Source organism: Rattus norvegicus, chromosome 13 (genome assembly GCF_036323735.1).
Source record: "Rattus norvegicus strain BN/NHsdMcwi chromosome 13, GRCr8, whole genome shotgun sequence".
NCBI lineage: Eukaryota > Metazoa > Chordata > Mammalia > Rodentia > Muridae > Rattus > Rattus norvegicus.
Genome location: NC_086031.1, coordinates 104650935 through 104667291, shown reverse-complemented (window position 1 = coordinate 104667291; position 16357 = coordinate 104650935). Strand labels below are relative to the sequence as shown.

The following is a 16357-nucleotide window of genomic DNA, read 5'->3' as shown; positions in this document are numbered from 1 at the left end:
TGTCTTTTTCTTCTGTGACTATTTTGATGCTTAGCCTGGGGCTGAGGTTGTAGGGAATTAAACACATCAAGCAAGCCAACATTTATTGCATAGTTGCTGTACGCAGATGCGTTTAGTGCCCAGTGTTGGAAAAATGAATGGTTCCCCTCCACCAGAGGAGTTTCCAAAGCAGAGTAAATGAATAATGTCCTGGTGGAAAATGGGGCTTCCATGTGATATTAACATGAGAAACTCAAGTTATAAGATAAACAAACCCACCAGGAATCAGTCTTCATATGTTCCAGAAATGCCATTTATTAAAAATTTCATTAATGAATACGGTGCGTTTTGGTCAAATTCACCCCTTATACCCTTCCCTCTACTTCCTCCCCCACCACACACACACACACACACACACACACACACACACACACACACTTCTCATTTTCAACTTTATGGGCTCTTAAAATCCCCCAAATCCCAAATCCAGTTAGTGCTCAGCCTGTGGTACCAAGGGTGTAGGACTACCTCCTGGAGTAAGGGGTCAGACGCTGCGTTCCTGAAGAAAACCAGCTCTCCTTCCTCCTGCAGTCAATTGGTAATAACGTTTCAGTGAGGGCAGGACTCAATGAGCCCTCCATGCTGTCTTGATCTTCTATAGATCTTGTGCATGAAGTCATAGCTGCCATGAGTTCGTATGCCCTCATGCCCAGCAAATAGCTCTGCTTCATATGCCCACTATTTCAGTTTCTTCTTTACACTTTCTGCCTCTCTTCTATGATCCCTGAGCCGTGTGTGTGTGTGTGTGTGTGTGTGTAAGTATGTGAGTGTGTGAGAATGTGTTTATGAGTGAGTGTGGAGTGTGTGTTAGAGTATATGTATATGGAATGAGTGTGTATATGTGATACGTGTGAGTGTATGTGTGATAGTGTTTGTGTGTGTGTGAGTATGGGGATAAGTATGTGAGTGTGAATATGTCTGAGTGTGAGTATGTGTATAAATGCATGTTTTGTCAGTGTATGAATATGAATATATATGTGAGTATGTGTATGCATGTGAGTGAGTATATAAGGGTATGTCTCAGTGTGTGTGTGTTGTGAGTGTATATGTGTGAGTATGTGTGTAAGTATGTGAATATGTCTGTGCTTGAGTGTGTATGTGAATGTGTGAATACATAAGGATGTGTCTAAGTGTGTGTGTGTGGTATGAGTGCGTAAGTGTGAATAAGTGTGAGTGTGTATATGTCCATATGTGAGTGTGTTGAGTGTATGAGAGTGTGTGAGTGCAAGTGTGTGTGTGTGTGTGTGTGTGTGTGTGTGTGTGTGTGATGTCTCACTTAGAGCTCAGTACTCTGCAGTCTCTTATTCTCTGCCTCCTGACCAGTTGTGGTTCTCTGCATTAATCTTCAAGGTCCTTTGGAAATATGGACTTTAGAAATAGAGACAGCACCGTACCAACAGGCAGCAAACCCCACAGACCCAGGAGCTGTTCCACTGAAGGACTGTGAGACCATGCGGAAAGCTCACAGAAGACGGGCTCTCCAAAGGCAAGGAGGCTCTGCAAGCTGAGGCTGCATCCAGGAGCCAGGCATCATTGGGCATGTTGTAGCTCTCAGGTGGGAGGATTGTCATATATTTGAGACCAGCCTGGGTTACACAGTGAGTTCCTGGCCAGCCTCAGCTTCAGAGCGAGACCCCATCTCAAAAGCCCAACAATTACAAGGAAAAAATGGCAGCTGGGTGTAGATGTTGGAAGCCATGCAGGGATTCTTTGTGGTGGTGTTTGGGTTTGAACAGACAGCCCCCTAGGTGCTGGGCAAGCCCTCTGCCGCTGCATCGCCTTCCAGGCCAGGGAGATGATTCTGGAGGAGGAGGAGGAGGAGGAGGAGGAGGAGGAGGAGGAGGAGGAGGAGGAAGAGGAGGAAGAGGAGGAAGAGGAGGAAGAGGAGGAAGAGGAGGAAGAGGAGGAGGAGGAGGAGGAGGAAGAGGAGGAGGAGGAGGAGGAGGAGGAAGAGGAGGAGGAGGAGGAGGAGGAGGAGGAGGAAGAGGAGGAAGAGGAGGAAGAGGAGGAAGAGGAGGAAGAGGAGGAAGAGGAGGAAGAGGAGGAAGAGGAGGAAGAGGAGGAAGAGGAGGAAGAGGTAGAGGAAGAGGTAGAGGAAGAGGTAGAGGAAGAGGTAGAGGAAGAGGTAGAGGTAGAGGTAGAGGTAGAGGTAGAGGTAGAGGTAGAGGTAGAGGTAGAGGTAGAGGTAGAGGTAGAGGTAGAGGAGGAGGAGAGGGGGAGAGGAGGAGGAGGGGGGCATCATGGGAAAGCAAGCAAAGTTCACCAACTTCTTCCAGAAAGCAATCACCATTAGCCCCTGTACCATCTGGGGCTTCCCTGAAGCAACTGGGGAGATTTTAGCACAGAATGGGGTTATTTCCCTCCTAAGATTCCCCAAGATTGTGATGAAGACCACAAGTCTCTGCAGTGGCCCGTTAGGGCCCATGACCAGGCTTCGGTCCTCTCTGTCTTCTGCCCTCTCTCTCTGGTCACACCAACATTCTTCCTTCTCTTGAGCGAGAGCAATCCCATCCTGCCTCGGGGCCTTTGTGCTGCCTTCACCCACGCTGGGATTTCCTGGCTCACGTTTTCTCAGGTCTTTGTTCAAATGTTACGTTCTTGAGGGATTGCCCCCTTGCCAAGTCACCATTATTCCCAGCATTCCAGAGTCGCCCTCCCTGGCTGTGTCCTTCTCCACATCCTTGGTTCTCCTGAAGAATTCTGTTACTCATTTGCAGTTGCTTCAGTCTTCTCTCTTCCATGAGCTCCATTCACAGAGGCATAGAACTTTGCCCGGGGCTTCTCTCGGGAAGGCTGGGGTGGGACCAGCACCCCCTCCCACGTGGTAGCTACATCTAGTCAATGAGCTGCAGAGCAGGCAGGGCCTTGGATCGCTGATACTGATAGTGAGATACTGATAATTTAGTGCTAGGCTGGTGCCACTTGCAATCTCAGCTGGCTGTGTCTGCCGACCTCACACTATGGGTATCCTAAGACTCTACCTTCGTTCCCGGCTGAGTTTTAAGGACTAGGCCCCGAGACTCCATTTTAGAATTTTTCTATTTCTTTTTGTGTCTTGAAGCAAGTCATGGTTCATAAAGCATCGCTTCAGCTTCTTTACTGATTTTCAGGAAGGGGAAGCCCTCCGGTAACTTGAACAGTGGCTCCTCCATGATGGAGCCAAATAAATTAACCCGGGGCAAATGTAGCTGCCCGATTCACATCTTCCTAGACCGAGACATCTCACTTCTCTTCGGCGGTTGTAAGCACAGTCACAGAACTCCCCATCCTCCCACTTAAGAAGCTGTTAACAGCTAACATATTAGTCACTAGTGACTGTCTCCACCGTTACAGCACGTTCAGCGGAGCAGACTGCCAGAGTTCCAGGCTGCTTTCGGATTGGCTGGCTCTAGGTTTGCCATTTGCTGATTGGACAAATTGTCTGAGTGGGAAAGAGCTCATTTCCTTATACTGCATCCTTGTGAGGCAACCTGTCCTTCGTTTCCCCTGGGGTGGAATTCTTATGGTTGTTGTTTGAAAAGAACAGCTGTGTCCTGGTCATCTAAACACTCAACTACCCAGGACCTGAGCTAGGGTGACACTGCCGAGGTCAAAGGTGGATTTATACGCTTCCACCTGAGGCAGGCTTTTGGCCATCTGCCCCCCTTTGACAGATACAGCGATGGCTCTTTACCTGCTATCTTGCTTCTCCGTCTTGCATTTGGCTTGCCCATGTCTTCTACACTTGTTTGATTATCCCTCTGCTACCTTGAGGTCTTCCCTCAATACGAAGTTCCCTCAGCCTTCTAATGCATCAGGTTGGGGGGCTGGTTGACACGAGCTTAGAGACATTTTGATAGTGCCTTACCTTTCCTTTACTGTGCCAAGTATCTGGGACCAATCTGAAAGCTTTGTCTTGGCTGCCTGTTCCAACTTGCTCACAGGTTCGTGGTTTGTGGCAGCACAGTATGTCCCGGTGGTGTTGGAGAACTTCTCACTTCAGAGCGGTTGGGGAGGGCATAGGACAAAGGGGAAGGGTTGGGGTCTCCAACCCCAACCCCTGATATTCATCAGGCTTCATCCCATGGACCCATCCCTTGGCCCCACATCCTTGTGTCTTTACCATCTTTTAAGAGCAAAATAGGTTGGGGACCAAACCTTCATCTAGCACCTAACCTTGGCAGCCATTTACAATGGAAGCCATCTATCGCACCTACTTTGTGACATCACAGAATTCACTTAATCAGTTCTCCAATTTAAAAATCAATCTTTTATCCTTCGATTACTCAGCGAGTCTACAGAAGGCCTGCGTTCTTGTATGTAGCCTTCAACATGCTCTAACGTTATCAACTGGGGATAAGTCCTGGGTACAACATAAATGAATTCTGAATTTTATGCAACGTTCAACTCCCAGAATTTATCCTAAGACCTTGTGGCTGTGACCATATATGGATAAGGACACTCTGAAGAGGTAGTTAGGTTGGCACCAGCTGCACTGTGAGTGTGAAGAAAAGGTTTCAGAAGGAAATGGGCAGTCCTACCCCGTGAACAAGTGGACAGCAACCAAGGGGAACGGGCCTTATTTCTCACAGCGGGAAATTCAACAGGCTCATTCTATACCTTCGCACCCATGTGAACTCACAGGACCAAGAGTGATACAGGAAGTGATCCTGGAGGAGAATTCTGAGTAAGACCCACAAGCTTGTGTCCATCACAGAGGAAAAGGGGTAGGGCCATCCTAGCTGATTCATCTGACCTGTTGGAGAGACGGCTCAGTAGTTAGAGCACTGACTGCTCTTCCAGAGGTCCTGAGCTCAAATCCCAGCAACCACATGGTGGCTCACAACCATCTGTAATGGGATCTGATGCCCTCTTCTGGTGTGTCTGAAGACAGTGACATTGTACTCATACATAAAATAAATAGATCTTTCTTTTAAAAAAATATGTAATTACTGGCTCCAACAAGCACTCTCTGCGAATTCTGATTAAGAACTCAGTCCTCTGCATCGGACTTTGGGACAGGGATCCTCATAAAATTGCCCATCGAGTGTGTTTAGTAAACTGCTTACTCTGCAAGCAGGATGTAATCTGATCCCCAGAACGTACATAAAGATGCTGGGTGTGGTGGCAGATACCTGTAATCCCAATGGTAGGGAGGAAGGCACAGCCAGGCCTTGCTGGGTTTTGCTGGCCAGCCAGCCTAGCTTGATTGATAAATTCTAGACTGAGTGAGAGACTTTTCCCAAGAACCAAAGTGGATGGCACCTGAGGGATAGCATCTGAGTCTGCCCTATGACTCCACTATACACATACAACTGTACATACATGTACATGCACGGCACACGCACACACACATACACACACACATACACTCACACACTCACATACACACACATACAACACATACATACACATATACACACATACATACACACATACACACATACTCAAACACACATGCATACACACTCACATTCACACACACATACACACATAAACACACATATACACACAGTCACACACATAGTCACACACTCACATACACGTGCACACACACATTCACACACACACTCACACATACACACATATACACACACTCACACACATATACATACATACACACACACTCACACATACACACATATACACACACTCACACACATATACATACACACATACACACATAAACACACATACACACAGTCACACACACAGTCACACACTCACATACACATGCACACACACATTCACACACACACACTCACACAAACACACATACACACACACACACACACACACACACACACACACTATGCCCACACTATAATGTCTACTTGGAAGATGAGGCTGCTCAGGGAAGAGATTGAATGCTTGTCTCTCATGTACATGAGGGCTAGGTTTCATCCCCCGGCAATGCAAAGAACAACAGAACAAGAACAAATAAAGCAAAACAGCAAAACAAATGACTGTTATTCAACTCTGGAACTTAGAAGAAATCCTTTGACTATTGTTCTGCAGTCAACAGGACTCATCTAATTGGTGACCATGGCAACAAAATCAGGTCATTCCGAGGCTTGTGCTAGGATCAAGCATATGCAGACCTCCTAGTTCAAATATACACAGAGATAAGAACCTGTTGGTGAGGGCTGTAATGGAGGGTTGAAGAAGGGCTCACCTACCCTGGGCATACAACCCCCGAGAAAACAGTTTGCTTGTGGCTGTCATACATTTGCAGAGAAGGAAAAAGCTTTGCAAATTCATGGGGCTGGGGGGAGATAATTCAGAGATGTGAGCCTAGAATAACTATATCTATGTTGCCTCGCAGTTCTGTGTAATTTACTCCCTGGGGTTTGTAGTGTGTCTGACTTATATTTTAGACATAATTAAGTAATCAGCAGTGTACATTGTAAAATGAACGTTTAGGCTGCTTGAGGTTAAATTTTCACAGCCATAGCAGCTGCATGGTACTAGCGACCACCCCTCCCCACAGCCAAATCCTCTCCCCTGCATACAGTCAGTGATTTAAAATCTGTGAATGGGGCTGAAAGGATTCCACAGTCACCATTTTTCAGCAGCTCTGAAGAGCAGCCACATGGTATCCACTGGATACCAGGACCGGATGGCGGCAGTTCATGCGGGGGAGCGTTTGTCTGCCTTGGCTCAGAGACAGGAGCAGCAAGGATAACATCAATTATAATCTGATTTAGACTTTTATTTATGAAGAATCTCCTCCCAGCCTCATGAAACTCTGTGAGCGAGAGATAGGTTCTCTGTGATAGAGATAGGAACGTTGAGCAGGTGACAGTCAAAGGTTCTGCAAGTTCTTGTGCTTTCTGCCTCTCACATGAAGAATTAAGGATGAGATCCTTATTGGGAGCATGTGAGAGAGTCAATGCCTGACAGCACCGAAAGGGGGAGTTTGTTCTGCTGCTCTGGTCCCAGCGTCTGGACAGACAGTGAGTACCTGTGTCCTATGCCTGAACTCCTTTGCCCAGTCCTTCCTAGGAGCTGCTCTTCCAGGGACACAAGGGAAGGCAAGAACACAGACCCCCTTTTATCTGTCCCCTACTTGCTCGATTGTTATTTTCCCTGTTGCTGTGACTAAATGCCTGAGAAGAAGGAACCTCCAAGGAGGAGGAGGGTCTTGTGTTGGCTCACAGTTTGAGGGCATACAATCTTCCATGGTGGTGGTAGTGAGTGGGAAACCTACTTGTCACATTGCACCTATAGTCCAGAAGGAGAGAGAGAGACAGAGAGAGAGAGAGAGACAGAGAGACAGAGGGAGACAGAGGGAGACAGAGGGAGACAGAAAGACAGACAGAGACAGAGAGACAGAGAGACAGGCAGAGACAGAGAGACAGAGAGACAGAGAGAGAGAGATGAATAGGAAGTAGGCCTGAGCTATGAAACCTCAAGACCTGTCCCCAGTGACCCACCCCCTAAGTGAGGCCTCACCTTCCTAGTGTTCCATAACCTCCCAAACAGCGCCACCAGCTGGATACAGGTGTACAAACCCTGGCCTTTGGGGCCATTTCATGTTTGAACACCACACTTGCTTCCTTCCTGTTAAACTCGACTCACATTCAATTCCTTCTCCCTCTCCTAAAAACCTAAGAGAAGACAGAAAAGATGGGGAACAGACCAGAGGGGAAGGACAGAGTCAGGTTTATTCTGCCAGAGGACAGATGGGGGAGAAGAACTGACATTCTGTCTTAGAATTCCCCTGTGAGCACACATCTTTGTCATCCTCAGCTTTGTCCCCCCTCATATTTTTGACCTGAAAAATCCCAGCTGTAGTTAAGTTCAGTTCTCCTCTCTCTCTATGCTCCATCCAGTCAGGAGAACTCTCCTGTCGATCAAGATCAGGGATAGCTCTGGACAGACCTCCTCGCCCCCAGGAGTGACCCACTGCTCTGGTGGGCTCTTGGAGCTCCCCGGGCATGTTGCTTGGTGTCAGCTGCACTGTTCCATTAGCACCTGAAAGTTCTTCTTGCAGAGCAGATCATGTGAGGCTAATCCCTCCACTTTCCCACACCTCTCCAGGCTCTGGTGGGGAACTTGCTGCACTCAGGAAACTACTCCTTCAATCTGTCTCACCTTGCATTGGCCTGTGTTTCCAGGGAAAGCTGATTCCTCTCTGTAGCTTCCTTTAAACCTTGCCTCCTTTCTCCTGCTGTCTTTCCTCTTTACTGGACTGGTTCTGGTTTTTTTTGGGGGGGGGGTGTTGTTTTTGTTTTTTGTTTTAAAAAATTTTTTTTCAGAGCTGGGGACCGAACCCAGGGCCTTGCGCTTGCTAGGCAAGCGCTCTACCACTGAGCTAAATCCCCAACCCTGTTTTTTGTTTTGTTTTGTTTTTTGCCAGTAGTTGAACCTGTCACAACATCTCTTAACAGTCCAGGACCCTTCTCTGGCCCTGCATCTCTCTCTCAACATGAGGATCCCACTGTTTTTTCTTTCTAGGAACAGCACTCCTTACTGAAGCCATCAGTCACTAGTTCTTCTGTCCACTTATCTACTGAGTTCACTATATTCAGACATTTCCCTTACCACTATTCCAAAGAAAATGGTAAAACCAACCAAACCAACCAACTAACCAACCCAATCAACCATCCAACCAACCCAACCAACCAATCAATCCAACCAACCAACCAACCAACTAACTCAACCAACCAACCAACTCAACCAATCCAACCAACCAACCAACCAACTCAACCAATCCAACCAACCAACCAACTCAACCAACCCAACCAACCCAACCAACCAACCAACCCAACCAACCCACCAACCCACCAACCCAACCAACCCAACCAACCCAATCAAACCAACCAACCAACCCAACCAACCAACCAATCCAACCAACCAACCCAACCAACCCAACCAACCCAACCAACCAACCCAACCAACCAACCCAACCAACCAACCCAACCAACCAACCCAACCAACCAACCCAACCAACCAACCAACCCAACCAACCAACCCAACCTGTAGGGGTGATTCCGATGGTAAGGTCCTGTTCCCCAATTGGTTCTTGGTCTATCAGTGGAGAAGCCATGGGCTAGATGCTGGGTGGAAGGAATAGGTGGGACTGCCAGGTCCCCAAGGCAAGCTAGCAGATGCAAAGAGAGGAAAAAGGTTTTGCCATGCTTTGGAGGGACAAAGGTGACCAGCCACATGAGATCTTGGTTGGAGTGGCCACAGGTTGCATCTACAGGCAGGAGGTTGGGGATGATGAGCTGGGACTGAAGGTGGCTGAGCAGCTGAAGGTGAGTGCAGATTTGGGTTGCTGAACTGGGAGTACTGAGAAGGCCATGCTAGCCAAGGGAGATTGGGGATGCTCTACAAGTGAGCCAATAAGGTGAGTTGAAATTGAACAACTGTGTGTGTCTATGTTTTTCACCCAGACAGTATTCTCTGGGTAGGGGCTGGGAGTGCAGCCTATTCCCAGAGCGTAGGCAGGGGAGCAAAACCTACACACAACACCAACCAACCAACCTACCAACCTGGTATGAGACTCACCGAGAACATATTTTGTGAGCTGAATGGGTTGATTTCTAGGAGGCTGGTACTCCTCTGGGTCTCTGGGTCTCCTATGAACCCAAAAGCTTGGTCTTAGGAGGTCTGTCCACTAACTCTCTCTTTGTGACTGTTACTGTTCCAATGTGAGATGTGTTCCCCATTGGCTCCTGCATTTGACTACTTGGCCTATGGATGGTAGTGATGTTTGAAGTTTGTGGAACCGTTACAAGGTAGAGCCTTGATGGAGGAAGTGGACTGCTGGAGGTGGCCTTCAGGTCTTGTACCCAGGCCCCAATTTCGCTTCATTTTCTGCTTCCTGAGTAGGATTGAGACAAGCTGGGCCCCTGCTCCTGGCTCCATACCTTTCCTGCTTATCGTTTTCTCTGTGATGGATACCATCCATCTCTAGCCCAAATCCTTCTCCCATAAGTTACTTTTGTCCAGGTATTCTGTCATGACAGCAGAAAAGTGACCATGATGGCACTCCAGGTGCTTTGGAGGCCTAAACTCTCCCTGGAAGTCCTGGCTGTCCAAAACAGCTCTTGCATGAATTTCCTCATTTCCAAGACACCTTCCATGTTCCCTGCATCCTGTTCAATGTCTTTCCCCACCTCCTCCACCTTAGGAGGCACAATATTTTGCTGGTGAGTTTTCTTCTAATACTTTGCTGCTTTTTATTTCCTTCCACACCTGCCTTTAGTCCTCAGTGCATTCCTTGGGGAGACCCTTGGAAGTCTCTCGAGTATTCCAATTGTCTATCGGTGGCTTTCGACTGTAGAGCTAGCATCTTCCTACACATGACATTCCAACCTCTGGATTTGTCCTAAGTATGCCACAGACTCTGAGTCTAATGAGCCACTATGCATTCCACAAACCTAGCAATATCAGAGTAGTACCCAAACAAGCTACTTGTGGCCACTTTCCCCATGTAAATATGGCTCTCAAGGTCAGTACGCACCTCCCAGACTGTAGCCACTCACTGGTCCTGTTCTGAAGAGCCTCATGGCTACAGCAGGTCCTGACCAATGAAGTCAGTGCCTAAGTATGGTCCACAGGAAAAGGAAAGGCTCCAGTGGTCACAGATCTGTAGAGCTGTTTGTTTAGGCCTTGGCTAGGACATCAGTCAGTGTTTGCACTAAGCCCTAAAACCAGACCTGTCTGACTTGGGAGCTGGGCTGTTGGTGGCTCTCCAGGATGGGTGGACACAGAATAGAGGAGAAGCCTGGACATGCTACCAGGAGTCAGCACAGCCTGGCTTTCTCCTGGATCTTTTCTCTGGCTTGGAGAGAGGGCTTATGTCTGTGTGGATTATACCTATGCCACAGCTGAGCCTCCTTTCCTGAGTATCACACACTAGTACAAAAGACAAAGAGACACAGAGCAGTTCCATCTAGGAACACACACAGGCTCGAGCCTCATTGATGGGGATCTCTCTGAGGTCTTCTGTTGCAAGGAAACCCACAGGGGTTAGGGTCCTGCCAGCATCCTCTCTCTTCCATGTCCCCGGCTAGGGTACACTTTTCTTGGCACAGAAGAGTCAACAGGTGTAAACAAGTATACGGAGACCTGGCTTGCCAGGGTTGGCACCGCTCATGGCCTTCACTCACAGGAGATGGCAATTGCCACCTTCTGCAGGCTGCCCATCAAAACACATTGTTGCCTGGCACCTCCACAGGCTCCCACCAACTCGTGAGCAGGCACTGAGCCATCACAGCAGATGGGCAGAGGGGTGCGGAGTGGCCGAGGCAGACCCATCTTGGAGGTGTGCATACAAGGGAAAGGACAAGGGTTTGGTTTCCAACTGAGGGCATGCCAGCAAAACTCTCTCACCTTGGAATTAGGGGACCCGAAGTTAAAGGGGAAGGAACCTATCTTGAGCTTTTTGCAGGCTAACTGACTTGTAGTTTTTTTGCAGGAGCAGGGGTGGGATGGGATGGGGTGGGGTGGGGTGAGGTGGGGTGGGGAGTCTCTTGAAGAACCGTGTGGTCTTGATGACTTTAAAAGGAACTTAGGAAGTTAGAAGACATTACTGGTGATTGAAGGAGATAAGGAAAAGTGAGGGTTCTAGAAAAAAGATTTTTAACTAGAGCGACCCCCCCTGCCAACCTCTCCTTCCTGCCAACCTCCCCACCAACCCCCTGCCAACTTCCCCATCAACCCTCCCCACCAACTCTCCCCAACGCCCCCTGCTATCCCCCCTGTCAGCCACCTTCCCCTGCCAAACCCCTCCCCTGGCAACCACGCCCCCCCAACCCCGCTACCCTGATTACAGACTAGCAGAGTCATCCCTACTACCATACCAGACGCCATTGAGGTAGGAAACATGGCGAGAGAAACCTTCCCATGGGTGATGGACAACATAGGCCTGTCAGGCCATCAGGCATGGTGAGGGTGGTATTCCTGTTCCCTGTGTCAGGAACTTGGGAAGACAAAGGCTCATTGCCAGCTACATGTAAACATCTTGACAGGACCACTCTGAACTGGTCAGTAAATCTGCGGGTGTGGTTTTCAAGGTGGGAGTGGCCCTGAGGGGTGAGAGTTCCACAAGGGCCATTTGGGAAGAGCAAAGGCCAATGGGGATCAGAGGGGGAAGGTAAAGTCTGTGCTGGTGCTAGGGCTCAGAGGGAGAGCTCCAGCCTAGCATTGGTGCCACCAGCCAAACAAAGAAAAGCAAACCTTGGGGGCAGGGAGGAAACTCGGTGGGTAAAACATTTGCTGTGAAGTATGAGCGTCTCCTTCAGATCCCTAAACCCATGTGAAGCCAGACACAGTCACGCACACCTGTGTTCCCAATGCTGCTGCGGTGAGATGGGAGTAGGAGACCGAGAACCCCCAGAGCGTGCTGGCAGCTAGCCTGTGTGTGGCAGCGAATAACAGAAAGGAGATGCTGCCTCTGTCAAGGCAGAAAATGAGGACAAGCAACAGGGGTTGTCTTTGTCATCCATGCATGTACTGCGTCATGTGTGTGTGTGTGTGTGTATGTGTGTGCATGTGTATATGTGTATATATACATGTATATGTACACAAACATATATGTATAAATGTACACACATATGTATGTGTTTATGTATATACATACGTGTACATATATGTAGGTGTATATATACATATATGTATATACATAGGTGTACATATGTGTATGTGTTATGTGAATATGTATATACATACATGCACACACATATACATATATACATACATATATATACATATATATACATATGAGAGAGAAAGAGAGAGAGAGAGAGAGAGAGAGAGAGAGAGAGAGCGCTAGTTTTAAAGCTGAATGGTGCAGTGTTATTTTCAGGACCCTGGATGACCTGGGCAGGCTCTGAGACAAGCAGGGGAACCTTGGAAGGCTTGTGGCAGGGAAGTACAGTGATTAGAGTTCTTGTTGGAATCAGGAAAGACCTACAGTCAGGAAGTCAGAGCCCAGAAGTGCCATGATGACCCGAGTCTGGATGAGCACAGGGGCAAGGTGTCGGGAAGACAGGGAGGGTATGAAGTCCTTCACTGAGTCAAGAAAGAAGTGAGAACCCAGGAGGAGAGAGAGGACAGAATAACAGACCGCCTGTGTGGTTCACAGGAAAGGGAGCTTCCCATGACAGTCAACTCTACATGTTATCCCATGGTCCCTGCTAATCTTCACAGAGAAACTGGAGTCCCTATAAACGAGCACACGCAGCTCTCCAGACCCGGCTCGGGGTCCGTTTTACTTCCGCCTAAGTTCAGTTTTTGTCCTCCTACAAGGATTTCTGGAGTGGCCCAGCTCCTTGGTTATTCTGGAATATTCTTCCCACTTCCACACATTGCTCTCATCTTCCGGTTATCATGTTGAATAATTTACAGTCTCTGCCAGTCTGAAATTACACGTGGGGTTGCTCTGTTTGTGGCCTATCCAGCAATTAGCCACACAGTACTTCATCACTGCAATTATGCTGCAAAGGGGGAAAACATCCCAGCCGTTGTCCCAGGGGAGCGAAGACTAGGGGAATCTCAAAGCCATGTGTGTGGAGGGAACAGGGGGGCTTTAAGGATGGACCTGGAATGACCTGGGAGGTCTCAGCCAGCCAGACTCCTCTTTGTCAGGACTCCCCCCCCCCATCTTCTATCTGTTCTTTGATGATCCCTTCCCAGGATTGAAAAATAGCTTTCAATTCCTGCTCTGTGTCTAGAAACCCAGCAGTGGCCGTCTGGAAGCCTGGCAAGGAGTTTTAAAGCAACAATCACACTCAGTGGGAGAGAGTGCTGTGATCAATTAGTGATGTCTGTCAGGAGTAGAGACTGTGAAGGTAGGGATGGATGCTGTCTGTGTATCTGACATCTCTCATTAATTCTAACGTATCCTACAGAGATGCAAAGACATAGTGACTTGTTCAAGATAACAAGAGCTGTGAGTGTTTAGTAGGTCTGCGGGGGGACTTAAAACATTTCATGTACAGTCCTCATTTTACAAAGGAAGGCAAAAGAGACCCTCTTTAAGATAACAGGCGAGGAGTGAGTGTTCAAATAGAGACTTGTGAAGAATTCTGCTTTTCTGTCTGTCCAGATGGCATAGCGCCTTAACAGCAGGTCCCAGACGCCCGATCTCCTAGTTTCCAATCTACTGTGCTCTCTCCCTCTTCCCTTTCCTCATCTTCTTCCTTACCGTCCCCCTCTGTATCTTTATCTCTTTCTATCTCTATCTCTCTCTGAAACATAAGTCAGTATACAGAGTCTGGGGCAGTGGCTCAGCTGATAAAATGTGTGGCACACCAGAATGAAGGCCTGAGATTGATCCCCCAATACTCATTTAAAACCAGGGTTTGTCTGCAGTACACAGTACCCATGAAAAGGTGAGCTCCAGGCTTTAGTGAGAGATTCTGCACAAAAAGTAGAGAGTGACAGAGGAGGACATTCTGTATACACCCAAACACACACACACACACACACACACACCACACGCACACATGCACACATGCAGACACGCAGACACACACAGAGACACAGACACACACACATGTACATGCAGACACACACAGATATACACACACAGACACATATAGACACAGACGCACACATGTACATGCAGACACACACAAATACACACATACAAGAAGACACACTCACAGACACACACATTCACATGCAGATACACACAGATACACACACAGACAGACACACACACATGTACGTGCAGACACACAGATACACACATACAGGGAGATACACTCACAGACCCACACACACATGCACATACAGACACACACAGATACACACACAGACAGACACACACAGATACACACATACAAGAAGACACACTCACAGACACACACACACACATGCACATACAGACACACACAGACACACACAGACACACACAGACACACACAGATACACACAGACAGACAGACACACACACACACACACACACATGATGCTTCCCAGCTTTCATGATTTTATGCCTTAGATTCAGGAGGAAATGAAGGCCAGGGTTGAGACAGAAACAATGATTTGCTGACTATTCTAGTGTAGCAGGCACAGTGTAGGATTCAGTATGAGTGTGCACCACTCTCCGTCCTCAGGAGACTCACCCTTCAGAAGAGGGTGAGTTAATTAGAAGTCCCGCCTCCCTTCTAAGGTCTCGTCCTGCTGCAGACCCGAGCACAGTAAGATCTGCGTTCTTGAGCCCATGGCTAACATTCTCTCCTGTGTTCTCAGCATCATGACCCGATGTCACATCTAATCCTATGGTCAAGTTCACACTGAGGGCAGAGCTCTAAGCAGCACCCCACAGCACCCCGCATCCTCCTGCCCTGACAGCCCTGCACGGCTTTACCGCAAAGGGATTTGTGCATTTTGCTTTCAGAAGCTGATCGGCTTAGGTCAGCTCCATCTGGAGGCTTATTTCATTAATTCGTCTTTAGACACTGGTCCCGGGGCTGTGGGATCAGGACCTACATTCTCATCTCTGATCGGCGGGAATCTGAAGTGACCAGGGAGTGTGTGGTGAGGGGGACATCTTGGCTGAGCGAGAAGGGAGCATTCACAGTCACAGCTGTGGGATGCTGATGCCTGGGGGTCTGTGCTTCCTAGCAGCCAAAGACAGAAAGCAGAGTCGCAGGAAACACAGCAAGTCTTCCAGGATGTCCCCTCATCTAAGGGAAGAGAGCTGCACTGACCCTTGGCGGTCATGCTTGTGTCTGTCTGTCTCACTTCTTGTTTGTCAGCCATCTGTTCACATGCCCATCCTCAGCACTCAATGTCTCAAAGTTTCACAAAAGAAAGGACACTGTCATGTTCACCAGAGTCACCCCAATGCCTGCACATCACCGGCCCCTCAGAAAACATTACTTAACATTGACTTTAAGACCAGAACACCCCTGTCCTCTGGTTTTTACCTCATCTACTTGGTTCATTGACTCTGTTTCATGCAGCACATGCAGGCTTAGAGGATGGGACCCCTGTATTACTCACCATCACCCTGATGTTGGTGGGCTTGCTCTGAACTGTGTGTATGCTGGATCCTCTGGTTTGAGGATGGTTCTCACCGTGGAAGGGCTTAGATTTGAGAAGTGGAGCTCTGTCTACAACCCTAGTCTTTGCATATGTGCAGTATGAGAGGCCGAGGTCTGGTATAAGCCCACTCTTTATGATGTTATACACACATACCAGACATGTTATGCAGAGTCACTGACACAGCCTATGACCATGTGGATTGGCTGGCACCAAGACCCTTCACCCAGTACCAGTTTCCTTTACCTGTTGGAAGTCTGAGCTAGAGCTTCAAGTTGGCGACTTCTCACAGAAGCCCCACGGAACAGTGGTAGTTACACAGGATTCTAGG

At 48.3% G+C, this 16357-nt stretch overlaps 1 long non-coding RNA gene across 1 annotated transcript; it reads right to left on the bottom strand.

The window, feature by feature from the left end:
• Nucleotides 1-420: 420 nt before the first annotated feature.
• LOC102555887 (uncharacterized) lies at nt 421-16122 on the bottom strand. Its single transcript, XR_005492747.2, has 5 exons — nt 15988-16122; nt 9535-9605; nt 9001-9124; nt 3887-4015; nt 421-564 (listed from the first exon to the last, which is right to left on the bottom strand). It is a non-coding gene; the product is annotated as an uncharacterized LOC102555887 (long non-coding RNA).
• Nucleotides 16123-16357: the final 235 nt, after the last annotated feature.